At 39.0% G+C, this 15904-nt stretch overlaps 1 protein-coding gene across 1 annotated transcript in view; it reads left to right on the top strand.

Annotated features, from left to right (window-relative positions):
- RHOBTB1 (Rho related BTB domain containing 1) overlaps nt 1–15904 on the top strand; it is a 49532-nt gene that overhangs the window by 460 nt on the left and 33168 nt on the right. Inside the window, exon 2 of the mRNA XM_068197108.1 lies at nt 3993–4088. The gene's annotated coding sequence lies outside the window, so the exon portion shown is untranslated. The remainder of the gene's footprint in view (nt 1–3992; nt 4089–15904) is intronic.

Genomic DNA, 15904 nt, shown 5'->3' on the forward strand with positions numbered 1-15904 from the left:
TCTGGTTGCTCACGGTGCAGGCAGGGCGCTGGGCTATTTATCACTACACCTGGCATGACTTTCACGCGCTCTTGCAGAGGGCTTCTTTACAAAATTAATCTCGGCTAACCCCTTTTTGTGAAAACTAATGGACAAAACTAAAATCTGTTCGTATTTCACTTGCTGGGTATGGGTTTGGCACATTTGCTATAGAACTGAAACTTTCTTCTCGTGTAGAATCTCCAGGCACGTTCTGCATGCACTTTGTTTGAAAAGCAATTTGCCGAATTAACATAGCATGCACAAAGATAACTTGAGATGACATACTAGCAGCATACCATCTATCTCGTGAGCAAAAATGGAATATTCCTGCCCTTAGGTTCCTTTTTAATCTTAAATTATTAATGGTTCTCTGCATTACAAGAATGAAATTTGTAATTGGTACAGAGTGCAAATGCATGTAGAGAACTGAATACAAGAGAAGCTGGTAATAAAGAAGGATGTGCCTCCCTAAAAGACCTAGCAGGAGAATGACATTCAAGAGCTCTTTCTCTTCTTTACAGTTGTTGAGAACCTCTGGGGAGAAGCAGTAGGCCATACCTAGCCCAACTCTTCTGCAGCTCATGGGAAAAAAGGGATGAGAAAGGGGAAAACCTTTTCCCTACTTGGGGAGCATAGGAAAGCAGAGCTTTAGAGTTACTTGCACTTTCATTTAGCAGCTGTTTAACTGAGTTGTTGTGGGGGCTCCTACAATAGGGCTAGTGGCAATCATAATATCCCATCTTCTTTTAGAACCTGATTGTCAACTTCACACCAAATGTTGTCATTTGTTCTTAGTTAAATGGAAATATTTATATCACACCTCATGCTGTTGTATGTGTAATCAATACAGGAAAAAGTTCCTTTTTCTCTGAGAGATCCCAGAAAAAAAACATACTTGCCAAAAGTGAAATAGAAAGGGCAAAACACTGGCATTTGCTGTGGATCCAGCAACATTAAAGGTTTGAATGTATGTTGAGAGGAAATGTTGATTTAGGTATCAATGGGAAGTAACATTTTTACTGTCTGTTCAACCATGTAATGTAGAGCAAGTGAGGTGTGTCATAGTAAAGATTACAGCAGTGAACTAAGGCTCTGCTGTTTATTTTACTTAAATTTCTCCCAGTATTTGAGCTTGTAAAGGCAAAAGTTTGAAGTGAGACCATATTAAGTAAGTCAGAAACATAAGGCTTAAAAGCAGTTTTCTTACATGTAATCCCTCAAAGTTTTCTGAAGAGATTTGGGGCAGATGTCCTGTGAATACATGGTGTTACAGAAACTGAAACCAACGCACAGAGATGATGGGCTAGTTAAAGGAAACTCATTAAAAAAGTCGAGAGGATAGAATTCTGCAATATTGTTAGTTTGGTAATAATAATAATCCCCAACAAATCAAACAAAACAGGAGTGGGGCAAAGGCTGGAATCAGCTAAGGCTTCTGAACAACACAAAGGTGAAGGTGAGGTGGATTTGAGGGAAAACCTGGGCTGAGTTTTCTTGAGTTTTCTGTAGCGTCAGCGTGTAAGAGGAGTGTCTTGTCCATCACAGAAGAGGTTTCTAAACCAGATTACACACGAATGTTGGCCACGAAGAGTCATCCAGGGAGCCCAGTGTTCTACCTGGCCTTTTTTGTGTTCCTTCTGGGCCTGGTTTGCACTGCAAATGTTTCACTTGCCAACCTGCAGCAGGTGTTCCTCTTTCTCACCTCCCTGCCTATTTAAAAGAAATCCCCCACTTTGGAGAATTACACCATTACATCCCTCACTGAATTACTTTGTGTTCCAGCAGGTTTTAGTTTCCTTCAGCCCATGGTGACCTTGCTGCATGCCCTGCACACGGTATCACGGTGTGCTTGTTGCTGTGGCTGAGCTTTAGTTGGGGTACTGCCTGCCTGGGTGCAGAGCAGATGGGAGAGAGAAGGAAGTGCGCTGCCATGACCAGAACTGATGCTTTCTCTGCAGGCAGGGTGAGGGTCACAGCAAGGCAGCTCTCTTCTCAGCTGTGAGCTCCTCGAGACTCTGGTAAGGAAGGTGCATGTAAGGTTTAGCTGCTCTGTTCTTCTGAGTGCAGATCATCAAAGAGAGAGATTGCTTCCACTACCATGGTATGAGAGATGTTTGTATTTTGGAGTTGTAATAGAGTAGAACATTGCTAATTAAGAATTCAGCTGTCTTCAAAACCAGAAAGTGGAAGACTGAGGGGCAGGGGGATGAAGGCCATAAACTTTCATCTGTGAAGTGGAACTTTTAGTCTTATGCTTTAGTAATGATGAAAATCAGGTTTAGCTACATTTCTGTCTGCTTACATTCTTCAAACAACTGGTCTCACTTTACAGCATAACAATTTAAAAAATATCTCAGCAAGCAGGAGAGTCTTAATGTGGCCTTTAATAGGACAATAATGTAAATGATTAATGACTGATGAAAAAGAATTGTGAATGAGCTCTTGGAAAGGCTTTACACATCTGAGAGTAAGAAGGATCTTGATATATCCTTGGAGGTCATGTCTGTAGATTTTAATGAGGATGAAGCAGAGAAAGGCTGTTAGAAGCAAAAGAGATCTCAGTAAAGTAAAAACATAGAAAGCTCTGGGTTTATGATCAGATAAACCACATGCCCTTTTTTAAGTTTGTCTTTTTTTTGAGAAGAAATGTTCTGAAAGAAGCTGCAAGTAACTTGTAATCTGCCATCAATACTCAAGAAACAAGTAAACAGTTATGAAAGGTAAACTATCACATAAGGTATCTATTTAAACAGTTTTAGAGCCCTGAGTATGCTAATGTCATAAATTAATAATTTGGGGAGCTGTTTAATTGTGGGTTAAGGCTGTTATTTGTAGGGCTTACAAAGGGAGCTCTGTGGGCCTGCCTTGGGGGAAGTAAGGGTGAACACGGTAGAAAAGATGGTGAGAAGATTCTCCAGAGTAGTAGCTGCATGTAACATGGCAGTTCAGGAAGACTGATATGTCTTTGCCACTAAAATGCTTATTGATAAGTAGCAAAGGGAAGGGCAGGACTCCTAGAGGACATAAACATCATGCCTCTAGTTCATGTGTCAATTCTTGTGGCTTGTCTATTCCACAAAGGTGGAATCAAGTATTCATTTTCTGTTTGCTCTCTCTCTTGTGTTGTGCTGGGTATCTACAGAAGGTTGTGATTTCTGTGAGAAATTAACTTCGGTCCTAAATTCAGTTCTGAAGTGATCCTGATAAGAAGGGAGAAATGCCCAGTAGGCCACTACTCTGTTCATTTGAAGACTCTGCATTTCACGATTTAAGCTATCCTGAATCTCTGAAACCTACTTGTGCCCCTGAGCTTTACTTTTAGAGTGAAATCAATGTTCTTCCCACCTTTGGTTCTTGGAAAACCTCCACCTTGCTCCTGGATGGGAACCAAGCCACAGTAAAATAGGCATTTTCCAAACCCAATGAAGGACATTTATAGTTAATTTCATTTGTTGCCAAAGGGGGGAAGCAACATAGAATTCCTAGTTCATGTGTCATCAGGCAGTCAACTCATATTTTAGAGTCTTGTCACCTTGAAGGTAGCCAAAAAATCCCTTCTCAGTCTGTTGCCTAAGAGAGAGGAGCTGGTTAACTGGGATACAGCAGTGTTAGGTTTTGACACCTAAGGTGTTTTTTTTTTTTTGTTTTTTTTTTTTAATCTGAATCCATAAGGAAATTATTAATGAAAAAGCTTCATTTGACAGAGTTGTGTCAATCTCCAGTTATGCCCAAAAGCTAATCAAGCTACCCATGATTTCTTCACTGCATTGGAGCAAAGAGTGTTTTAGTAAAGATACACTTTACTTTAGTAAAGTTTACCTGCTTGAAACTATAAAAGACTATTTTATTGACCAAGCAAGCCTGTTTTACAATATAAAATGCACCATAAAAGATGTTGCTGTTGCATGTGCTGTAATTTTAGGTTGAAAATAGTAAAGTTTATTATTTTTTTTTCCTTCTTTCCTCTTTAGGAGTGCCACATTAAGAGAAAGACATGAAGTATTTTTAATGAAATTCTGCTTTTGATCAAGCTGCTAAAAATGGATGTGAACATTTTCTCCTGTGTGGTAAGTATTGACAGGGAGAAATAAACAAAAACCTGATTTGTTTCACTTAGTGTTGCCTGTCACCATTGCTCTTCTGACCAGCAGCTTTTGGTCAAGTATTTTAGAGTTATAACATTTGTGTCTTGGCAAACTTTGTACCAAAAGTCTTAACTGAAAAGTCCTGCAAATAATAGTTTCATTTACAGGATTAGTCAGCTTTGTTCTGATATTCCTGCAGATAAAAACAAATGTTGGTGCTGCAGGGTTGGTAATGAGCAGCTTCTGCACAGAGTAGCTTTTGACCCAATGTCAAGCTTTTTTCCAAGCATCAAAGAAACGGAAGCTGCAAAGTCTGATGTTCAAGAGTGAATACTCACACACAGACTAACTGCAGGTGCAGGAAATGAGCGAGATCCTGGGATGAAGGAAGAGGTACCACAAATATGTAGGTACTTTTCCATGCATCCAGGCAGCTTTCTGAGTTCCTGCTCTATGCAGCCTAGGGAAAAGTGGGGCTTTTGCCAGCCTGAGTTACAGGTGTATATTTATATTGCTTTTGTCAAGCATCACAGCCAGATCTTCACAGTAAGTATGTAAGTTAGTAAAATCAAATACATGTCCTTAATTTAGGATTGTGGGAAAATTCAGGTTGCAAGGAACCTCAGGAGATCATAGAGTCAAACCTTCTGCTCACAATTTGGAGTAGTTAATGAAATTAGGTCATTTTCATCCACTGGCCTTCTCAGTCTGTTATATGTGCAGAAGTATTAACAAAAGATGGATTTATAGCTTTCCATATGTATTAAATGTACATTATAATAATGCATAAAGGGACATAAGATGCTACTAAAATGTGTCAGAACAGAGAATATTTTAATTAAGACAGGATTTCACAGGAATGGTCTATTTCTCTGAACAAAGGAAACAATAAATCTCTGATGTGTTCATTTCTTGCAACTGTAAATGAAACCTCCACAGGTCAGCTAATACTGACCCAATGTCATGCTGCCAGTATTTTCAAGACAGGTTCCCTGCAAGAATTACCCCTTCCCAGGCATCTCTGGGGAATTGATTTATTTACTTCCTCCTGTAAACAAAATTGCTTTCTCATAATAAAAAGAAGGGAAGTGAACATTGCTTATCCTGTCTGAAACATGTTACTGAAACATTTCCTCTGAAGTGTAAATATTTGTTCATGGGAAAACATAGTGACAATGTGAATAAAAATAAACATCTTGTCAGGAAGCTTAGGGAGCGATTTCCCCCCTGGGCTCTAAAAGTAAACACAAACCAAGCATCCCTCCTGCCCCCATCATTGTGTACCACCAAGCAGAACATTTTGTGAGCCCTAGGTGTAGCTACTTCCACTGTTTTGGCCAGGGAGGATTATATAATGAAGGGGTTAATCTTGTCAGGAGAAAGACATTTTAGCATTCAGAGCCTCATAGGAGGGTCAATGAAGTGAAGAGACACTTGGTTTACTTTGGATTTATGCTTATCTCAATGTGCTTTGAATTGATCCCTCAAAACTGGTAATTTAATAGCTTTAATTGTCACATTAGTAATTTAATGAGTCCCTTTCAGGACATCATCAAAGACAAATATATACTTTGTGAATAAAAATAGAAGTAATTTTGTAGGTAATGCAGTTCCTGAAAGCCAGTATACAGTATTACACATATGCAAGTTGTGATTGTCATGGTTTAACCCCAGCCAGAAGCTAAGTACCATGTAGTTGCTTGCTTATGTACCCCCAGTACATTAGAGGGGGAGAGAATCAGAAAAAAGGTAAAACCTGTGGGCTAAGGACTGTTTAATAATTGAAATAAAATATGATAATCATTGGAATGAAAAGGGAGAGAAAAGAAAGGGAGAGAAATAAAAACCCAGAAAAATAAGTGGTGCATACATGCTGGCTGAGGCCCAGCCCAGCCCTGAGCGGCAATTGGCAGCTCCCAGCTGACTCCCCCAATTTATATACTGGGCAAGACCTTTTAGGGTATGGAATATCCCTTTGGCCAGTTTGGGTCACCTGTCCTGCCCTCCTCCCCCTCAGCTTCTGGCCTTCCTGCTCACTGGCAGAGCACTGAAATGTCTCAGTTTGGAGTGAGCACTACCAAGCAACACCTACAACACCCGTGCATCATCAGCTTTCTCATAGTGAGTCCAAAACACAGCTCTGTACCAGCAACGAGGAGGAAAATTAACTCTATTCCAGCTGAAACCAGGACACTGATGCTATTAATTATTTAATATGCATTCACTGATCTCACCATCAAAAAGTACCTATTGAGGGAAATGGCACACCCAAGAATCTGAATATCTCTTTTCACCTCTGCTCCCAGTGTCAAGCCTCACTTCCTAGACGGTTTTAAAATGAATTTCTGAGTAACATGTATAACTCATATAGCTAAATTACAGAACAATATTCTCAGAAATTTGCTGTATCCACACCAGTTCCTGTTGTTTCTCTGATTTGGTCTCACTTCTCAAAGTGAATATATCTGCAGGTTTGAAAAAAAGCTGACTTGTGGATGGGTATATGCTTGAATCAGAAAATGCTACATCTCTGGGAGATGTATCTTTGTAGAGGTGTTATTTACTCCTTAACATCCCAGTCAAAGGTTATTTGCTTTTGGGCTTCTAAGTCACTTGAGGCATTATGAGACAAGTAGTAGTAAATTTAGCTGTCTGGGTAAAGAGGCTACTGCTCTCTCAGAGATTAATGTCTTCACACTCAGTGGAATAAAATAGCTACTGCCTCTACAGTGCAATCTGGCACTTGAATGTATCTGACAATTCAGAATGGTAAATACAAAGTTCTGGACTCTGCAAAGCCAGCAGAGGGGTGTGTGTGCAACAGCAACCTTCAGCAGAATTAAATTTATCAGAGGAAATTTTGAATTTTAAAACTGCTTGAACTAGTTCTTCTCACATTAACAACTGCTTGTGACTAGAGATTAGAAACGTGGGGGACTGCCTTGTGGGGTGGTTCAGGTGTGAGAGGAAGGGCAGTGTTGCTGTTTGTTGCTTTTGATCTTTGTAATTAAATTTATGTTCTCTAGCACTGTTTACCATACTGTTGAAATACATATTTCTAACTTTTTCATGGGATTTGCTGTGCTTTGCATACAGGAGAATTGCTGTTTTTCACAACACCTATGCAGAATCAGGAACAATTTGTTACAGTTAGGTGGGAAAGGAAGAAAGAAATGATGCAGTTCTGAAATGTCCATTAATTCTGAGAGTTTAGGCATCAAGGTACCCAACATAAGAAATCAAAGTTGGATATAAAATCAGTGCTGTTACATCAGAACATTCTCTTGCCAGCTGGAATTACCTGTCTCTCACACCTCTGGAAGGAAGGGCCTAGCACCCTCAAAATGAGGATTTGCAGTAACAAAAACATAGTATGGTAACAGTACCTGAGCTTTAGCTGCTTTTTGTTTTCAGCTGCTTTGTCAGTGGTCAAATTTGCTTCTGCATGGGATCCTAGATGTGCTCAGCATGGGCAGGTGTCCCAGTAATTGTCCTGAGCAACAGGTACCGTTTACACTTGAGATGGAAGTGTGTGTTGTGGGGCCTTATGGCTGTCCACGTTTCAGTTTTTGATTTATGGCTGTTCCATAACACTTGAACTGCCTGAATTTGTCAATTCTATTTGAGAGACATCTTTTTGACTATCATGTGAGCTTATAGTGTAGATTATTGGTCACTAAATACAGAAGAATATTTCATAAAATACTTTACTGTCTTCTAAGGAAAATACCTGTGGGTCAGGCTCCAGCTGTCTCCACTGAATTTCTCCAGGCATTAATTTTGTTCTTTTAATTCTCTAATGTGTTTGCAACAGTGCTCCTCACTGGCAACACTATAATTAAGGAACATTTAACTTACTATAAGGGTACAATAGTATTTTAGCTGTAGATCTGAATTTCAGTTAGAAGCCTAATGTAAAAAATTGGAATGGTGGAGGAATGTTTATCTTCTGTAACAGATGCAGTTTGATGACATTTTATTGGCAATTCCTTTTGTAAATAATTCGTACCTTTTCCTGCAAAAATATTTTGGGGACAAGTTGTGGGAGGGATTTCATTCTCTTGAGGATTTTATAATGCTACAAAATGCACCCTGCTCTAGCAATTTTGTCAATATGTATGGGAGTAAATAAGATTAATACCTTTGTAGTTCTTCTCTTCTTCTTTACCCAGGAAAAGAACTCTTGCCTGACTCGGAAAAGTTTAAAAATAGAATGCTACATGTCTTGCTACTTTGTTGAAAGAGGGAAAAAATCCCTGCTAGTAGATGCTTTGGCAATATGACTTTCAAGCAATGAGTGGGTGAGAAATTTCAAGGCACTAGAATATTTTTGATTTTGTTAAAGTTCCCTGAATGCCCAATTAGCTTCAAAACCACTGCTGCTGCTGGTTCTAGTTTTTTAATTTTACAAAGGTATATTCTGTTCCTGACATATTTAAATGCTGTACTTCTAAGTGTAATTGGAAAGTGATGTCTTTTACTCAGTACTTTGCAAATTATGCAGTATACACACACTCCTTTAAGCCCTTTGATTTGTGCCTAATCTGTAGTTCAAACCTGTAACAGTGATACTTTTCAGGCAGGTCCTGGAAGCAGTCCTACAGCCTCTGTGAAAACTGCAAATATATGCAAGAAGTATGTGATTTCATGGTTGATAGCTTTTGAATGGTAGCATTTAAAAGAACAAAATCCTTCTTGGAAACTATTCCTAATAAACATAATTAGGGAAGTCTCATCAAGCAGCCTGTGGTGAAACATGCAAACTGTCTTTATTGCCTGCTGCTTAGACTTGGAATCACTTGTGTGTGTTTTCTTGTATGGATCACTTGTGTGCATTCTTCTGCAATTTCTGCAATTACCATTATCCTTCAGCTACACTGTTTTGCTAGAATTTATAGGAAGTGTTTCAGGGAGTAGAAGATATCCATCAGAACCAACCCTGGTGGTATTTTTTCTGCATATGGTTTATGACTTTAACTCATTGGGGAAACAAAAAAAAAGGGAACTAGATTTGTTTAGACATATTGAAGTAAACCACTAAAATACATGAGTGGCGTTTGGACAGTAGAAACCTCGTGTTGATATAATCCAGTCTAACCCACTGAATTTGTTGTGTTGCAAAAATGCAGGCTCTGCAAGGCAGTCTTTGCTAGCGTGACTAAATCATGTCAGGTCTTTCCTTCCTGGAAAGGTCTTACCTTCCTGGAAAAGCTTTCTCTTTCAAAAAATGAGTGGTTCTAAGGTATAAAATACAAAGAATGTAACAAAGTTTGAATTTGGTCTTGAAATCATAAAATCCCACAGTGTTGCTACTGTGCAGAATCACACTGATGAAGAATTGTACTGTAATCTTGGGGGGGCGGGATTATAACCCAAATAAGCACACTCTTTGAACAAGCTAATGAAAAAATAGTGAAGTTACAGGTGCTTCATTCACTTCTGTTTTGTTTCAGCTGCTTTAAGTTATCATCTTTCTAAGACAGGCATGTAGCAACTAATTCTGTCGACTTTTTCTTCTTGAATTACTCCCCACACTGAAGCCCAGGGGAGTCCCTGGAAGCTTTTCCTCAACAGTTTCAGGAGGATTTATATCAGGCTCTTAAAACCATAACTGGGTCTTACTTTCATGTCTAGCTTGCTGTGGGACAGAGGTGTAGAAGAGTAAGTTGTAGCTAATAAGGCTGTTTCTCTAAGATCAGTGATGATGAGATTAAGCTGCCTTTGATTCTTCTACTTAATCGTCCTCTGTTGGTTTGACAGCCTGTAAAGATCAGAGTATGGCTAGTGGCTGCTGTTCTTGTATATAAGCAGTGATTCAGAGACCAGTAACACTAGGCTTTGGCAACTGTGAAAAAGGCCACAAAATCCACTTTGTTTCTCTTCCTCTTACCCTACCCAATGTTTCCCATTCCTGTAACCAGAGATCTGTGTTCAAGACTTGTCCGCATCATCTCTTTATACCACCAATAGAAGCAACTCCAAGCAGGGGTGGCACATTGTTGCAAAGGTCTCTATTTGTGTATTGCTCCTGTCGAATTTCTGAAATCTTTGACCAATATTTTAGCTTCTAAAATTTGGTCTAAATTTTGTATCCTCCTGCGAATAAATCTCCTAGGTTTTTAGTCGGTGATTTCTGCAATCCTCAAAAGGCAGAGAGAGCATTAATCATGCTTGGAAGAAAAAGGGCTGATCCATTTATGTATGGTTTTTAAAGCTCAATAGCTTAGATCAAGAGTGAGAAGCAAAGTCTGTGTATGTCATTGAAAACCTTCTGTAATTGTAGTATAAAGATGTTTCAAGTCTCTTGGAAACTCAGTACTCAGAGACAAGTGAATTTTGACTGATCTACATAGAGGAGAGGTGGAGACTGACATCTAGCTACAAGGTCAGACAGACAGACAGAAGATCAGAAAATCTTCCTCAGCTGACTGTTTGCTATGACTCTTATTTCATTCCACAAAGGACTTCTTTCCATTCCATTAACATCTGATTAGACGGCAGAAACATTTTAAGAAGCTCTGAACAGTTATGCAGATGCCAGCACTATTACTTCCAGATTCATTCCCTTGCCAAACAGCAAAATGACACAGCCAAGAAGAAATCCTCCTACTAGTCAGTTTTTTCTATTTAGGGTTTTTTTTTTTGGAAGTATTTTTATAAGTTGATTAAATCTTTTGTATGCATGTTGTAGTCCTGAGGAGCTAGAAGTGTGGAATATAGCAAATACAAGCTGTTGCAAAATTGCTCCCATTAGTAAAGATTACACATGTGATACAAAACTCTGCCATAGAACCAAAACAGCCTCATCCTCTCTGGGTTGGGAGTGCAGTGAGCCATAATTCTGCCACTTCTTCCCTTGGGAGACTCTTACATAAATGCTCAGCTGTTTCTCTTGCTGTTCTTCTTATTAAGCCAAAATTTTGTTTTGCTTAATTGTATCCTGGTACACCTAACTTTGCAAACTGGGACTGTTCAAGTGAATCCACTCCCTTTTCAGACCAGATCACACAGTAGAAAGAGAAAGGCAGTTTATCAGAGTTTAAGGGGCCGTCAGAGAGACTGTGACAGCACAAGTGAACAGGCTGGGACATACCTGGCTCGGCTGAGCGCCCTTCCAGCAATGGGGACAGCCACGTCTGGGGCTGCCTGAGGCTGAGAGCAGTGAGGAGGGCGAGGGCAGGGCTCATTTCCCTCTGCTCAGACTTGTGAGGTGGCTTCTGAGAAACTCTGCTCAGGCTTCACCGTTCCAAAGACAGATTGACCAACTCAAGACAGTTCAACCAAGGGCTGCTAATACTGTGGGGAAACTGAAACATGAGATATACACAGAGACACTGAGCGAGCTGCTTATCTAGCCTGGAGAAGAGAAGGTTAAGAGGGCATCTAATTACTATCTCAGTCACAAGGGGTTATGGGGAAACCAGATCTTCTCACAGTTGCGCGACAAAAGGACAAAAGGCAGCAGTCACAAGTAGTAGCAAGGCGTGTATAAAGAAAAAATTTTCTCGCTGTTGTAAAAAAAGCCATTTTCATAGTGAGTGGCTAAGCAATGGAACACGTGGATTGGAGATTGTGGACCGATTGTCCTTAACCCGATCAAGCTTTGAAGTTAGCTGTGCATTGAGGAGAAGGTTGGACTAGATGACCTCTGGAGGACTCTTCCCACCTAAATTGATATTCTGTTTTGGAATGAGGTGGAGAAAATTAGGGTCTTGTAATTAACAAGATTAAATATGGAAGCAGGGAAATGCAAAAGCCAATATCCTACACATAATAAGACTGAAAACTAAAGCATTGTTGAAATATAACCCTCTGAAAATAATGTAGATATTTAATTTTTATTCCAAATTATGAGTATTGGTGTTTTCCTTCTGTAGATGGTGTCTTTCCTGTTTACTCAGCTGTTCGAAATACATGCCTGTATTAAGCCTTCTATATCCCTTTTCTAGTTAAAAAGAATTGGGAAATATCATTCATAAGGCCACTGGTGCTACATATCATTCACAGACTGCTCTAATACAATCTGGTGCACTGCAGGCTTCTTAAGCAACCATGGTCTTGCACTATATTTAGCATTCAATGAAGAACTGAAAAAACCCTAACAAATAAATGTGTAGTGGTCTATGTTGGTGTCTAAGGAACACAGTGAAGGTATCATTGTGTGTGTTACATGTCTCCATCTCTGAGAATTAAGACAAATGTGGGATTGTAGGAAAAGGGATGCAACTGGCCTAATCAATTTGCATAACTGGCTGAGAGTAGATGTTGATGTCACTAAATAGAGACACCTTACGTCAGATGCTAACCAAAGAGAAGAATGGACTGGGTACAATGTGCAATAGTTTTGAAAAGAAAGCTAGTTAGAAATGCATGAGCATTTGGCAAGGGTACATTGCAGCCCTGAATGCAAACCTTTTAATACAAAAATTGTATTGACAGGAAATGAGTTGAAATTTATTTCAATGTTTATAGAATATATTCTTACATAGTTTTATTCAAGGCATTTGTTCTCTTTATTCATTTTTATGGATAAAATCTAATGAAATATATCCTAAACCATTACAAAAGTAGTTGGAAATTATTTCGATCTACCCACGTCATTGAAGTCTCTAAGCCTAATTGTGGGGGAAAATAGACTACAATGACAGGAGGTGGTAATTCTGATGTTTTAATTCACATGCTGCCAGCTGGCTGAGACTACATACACCACATGCAATGGGTGGATGGGGAAGTCTATAACTGAAGTACCACGTTTTCCTTACTTTGGTTGTACAACATTCACTCGTGTTGTCTTTGTATTGTTGAAAGCAAATTTCATGGACTGAAGAGAGCACCTTCTGTCCCTCTGAGATTGCCATATGCAATGTGGAGCCCATACAGGACAATTTAACTTACTTTGTTTTACATAATTCCTTGTGCATTTAAATTATTTCCACTAACATTTTTTAATCCAAACATGCCCCTGAAGTCTTCTAATATGAAAGGCCCCTGCATTCAAGGGTAAGGGAGAGAGAGAAACTCTAGGATGTCCTATTCTATTTGGTTTTGGGTTTGAACAGTCCCAGGCGGTCTCTGCAATGCCAGACCTGCCCTCTTCTAGTGAACGAGCTCAGTTCTGTAACTGTCCCTCCTGAGTGTTGTTGGTGTAGCTTGTCATAGGAAACTGCATTTGTGCTTGGGTGTTGCAACCTAAAGCAGAAGGGAAATAATCTCAGTTGTCCTGAATTAAAAGCTTGAGTAGGTCCTCAGAGGGAGCAAAGAGCCACGTCACCACATTTTTCGTTTTTTTTTTTTTTTTTTTTAAGTAGACTGTACCTAGACGTCTAATACAGGGAAGAGCCTCTTGCTTCCACATAGCCCTTGGGTTTGGGATTTGGACTTTCTCAGAATGCTGATAACCAGGAATGTAAAATCTAAACCCCAGAGTTACCACGCTTAGGCTATCAATCCTCTGCAGATGCAGCAGACTTAGATTATGATGGGATGGTGAGAAGCATGGGCTCCCCTTCCAGAAGAGTTTGTCAAAGAAGCTAAACCAAGTGCTTGTAGTCCCTTCTTCCTGCACTTCCTGGTATCCTTGACTGGTATTTTTTCAACCTGTCTCCTCCTGAGCCTTTCTCTAGTGTCTCAGAAGTGCAGAGGATGGCAAGGCCTGAGGGCACTGAGATTCAGCATTTCTGAGCTGGTAGAAAGTTCCTTAAGGAGTTCTGCTAACACTGCATGTTTGAGCAGTCTCTGGAATTAAACTGCCTCTCAAGATGCAGGAGTTGAAAGGTTATTTGTAAACTCAGTTACAGTCTATGCACAACTGATGCTCTCTCCTGATGTTTTTTAATCATCTGAGAAATATAGTCTCAAAACCAAAAGGTTAGTTTAGCCCCAGAGTAAAAAACAATACATTGGAGCATATGGGCATGTAGATTTACATTTGTTCTTTCAAATGCATTTTATAATTTAGCAAAACTAAGTAGAATTCTCCATGGGAGTGAATGCATTTTTAAAGTATTATTTTAGTCTTTTTTATCCAGTTGTTCTCTCAGTTGTGAGATAGTATTTAAAGCACATAACTGAGCTGCAGTGCTGGAGCTCACTTGGCAGCCCATAAACATGTTTTGGAAAGCTGTATTGACTTGGCAAAAGCAGACTGTAGTTAAATGCTACCATGGTCCAATGCCATGTCCTTTAGGATTGCTTGCAAAGACAGAGCTTATTCCCTTCTCCCTTTCCCTCTAGCTGTTATTCCTCCCTGAAAAAAAAAAAACAAATGAAAATGAAAAATCCAAGCTAGCTACCTGGAATACTTAAACATCCAAATGAATAAAACTTTACCATTTGTGTATTTTTAATGCTTATGCAAAGTCAATGGGAATACTTGTGGTTTATTACTGTGCTTTCTTGTACCAAAGCCTAGAAACTGTCAGTTGCTCTACACTGTGTTAGAGATGCACTCCAACCACTTCTCAATGTGTCACTCAAGTTTATGGTCAAAACTAAACTGTTTGTTTTAAAAGTTTGGGGAAATGTAAATATGCTTCCATACAGGATTATGTATCAGAGAACAGAGAATTTCTGGTTGTCCTGGGGTTTTATTTTATACTTTGCTGGAAAAGCTGCAATCTGAATTATGTAAGAAGTTTTGCATTTATGGTGGGAAAGCACTGAATGGTAAAAATTGCTGTGGATGGTCATTAAAATGGAAATGATACAGTAGCATGTACCTATTTCCACAGCAGCAGAAGCCTTTATCACCCTTTGATGAAACAGAAAAAAAGAGAGAAATTGAGACCTTTTCTTTTCCTCCATCAAAAGCAATGCCCTCTTTCTATTTTTCCCATTTTAACCACTTGACTAATCTTTGTCATTGTTGTATTCTGCTAAATTTACTATTTTGCACCAAAAAATAACACTTTCTTTCTGTCCTCTTCCCTTTTTTTTTTTTTTTTCTGTAGAAAAGCTCTGTAAAGAGCTGGGAATCAGATCTAAAGGTTTGTGGGTTTTTTATTGTCTTGGTTTGGGATTTTTTTTTGAATTGCAGTCCAAGACTTCTTGAGTCAGTATCATGGCAAGTCTGGTTGCTTTGTATCAGTTTTCTCTGATGTGATGTTAACTTACCTGTTATCACATTAACACTTACTGTTTGCAGCAGTGGTAGTCTAGGTATTTTTAATAGAGACATGAGTTCTAGCTCTGATTTTTCTCCAGAAAGTGATCATTTAGACTGTAGAAAAAAAGTACCAATAAGGAATTAAAAATTGACGTACTGAAACAGTTTAGTAAAAGGAATACCTTTTGTATAACACTGCTTTGCCCAGGGTCCTGAATTGAGTGGGATGAACATGAGGGTTTTTTGTTTGCCTAAAAACTGTGTATCTGAGAAAAATGTGAATACATTGCATGTACTGTGTGTACTTGCACAGAATGTAAAATTTAGGTCTCATTTGTGGAGAAGAAAAATTCCCTTAGAAATTGTAACTTAAAAAACAGAAGGTAATTATACTACATGTGGCAGGAGCTCTCTGGCCACAGAGAGCAGGCACAGACTTTCCTGGGGAAGGCTATGAGAAGATCAGAGAAAAGGATGAGAAACAATTCTTATCTCCACTAGTTGCACCTAGTGGAGATAATGTGTCATAGAGATTTGTAGACACATGTAGAATGTGTCATCCAAATTTGTTTACCAAAAGGTAATTTCTTAATTTAACACTAGATAGTGTTTAGATTAACTAATTATGTCAAAGCAGTATCATACTAGCTGTAAGAGTTACTGAGTTTCTTAATAAGTATAGTATAATATAGTA

The sequence above is a fragment of the Anomalospiza imberbis genome, chromosome 8 (assembly GCF_031753505.1).
Source record: "Anomalospiza imberbis isolate Cuckoo-Finch-1a 21T00152 chromosome 8, ASM3175350v1, whole genome shotgun sequence".
Taxonomy (NCBI): Eukaryota; Metazoa; Chordata; class Aves; order Passeriformes; family Viduidae; genus Anomalospiza; species Anomalospiza imberbis.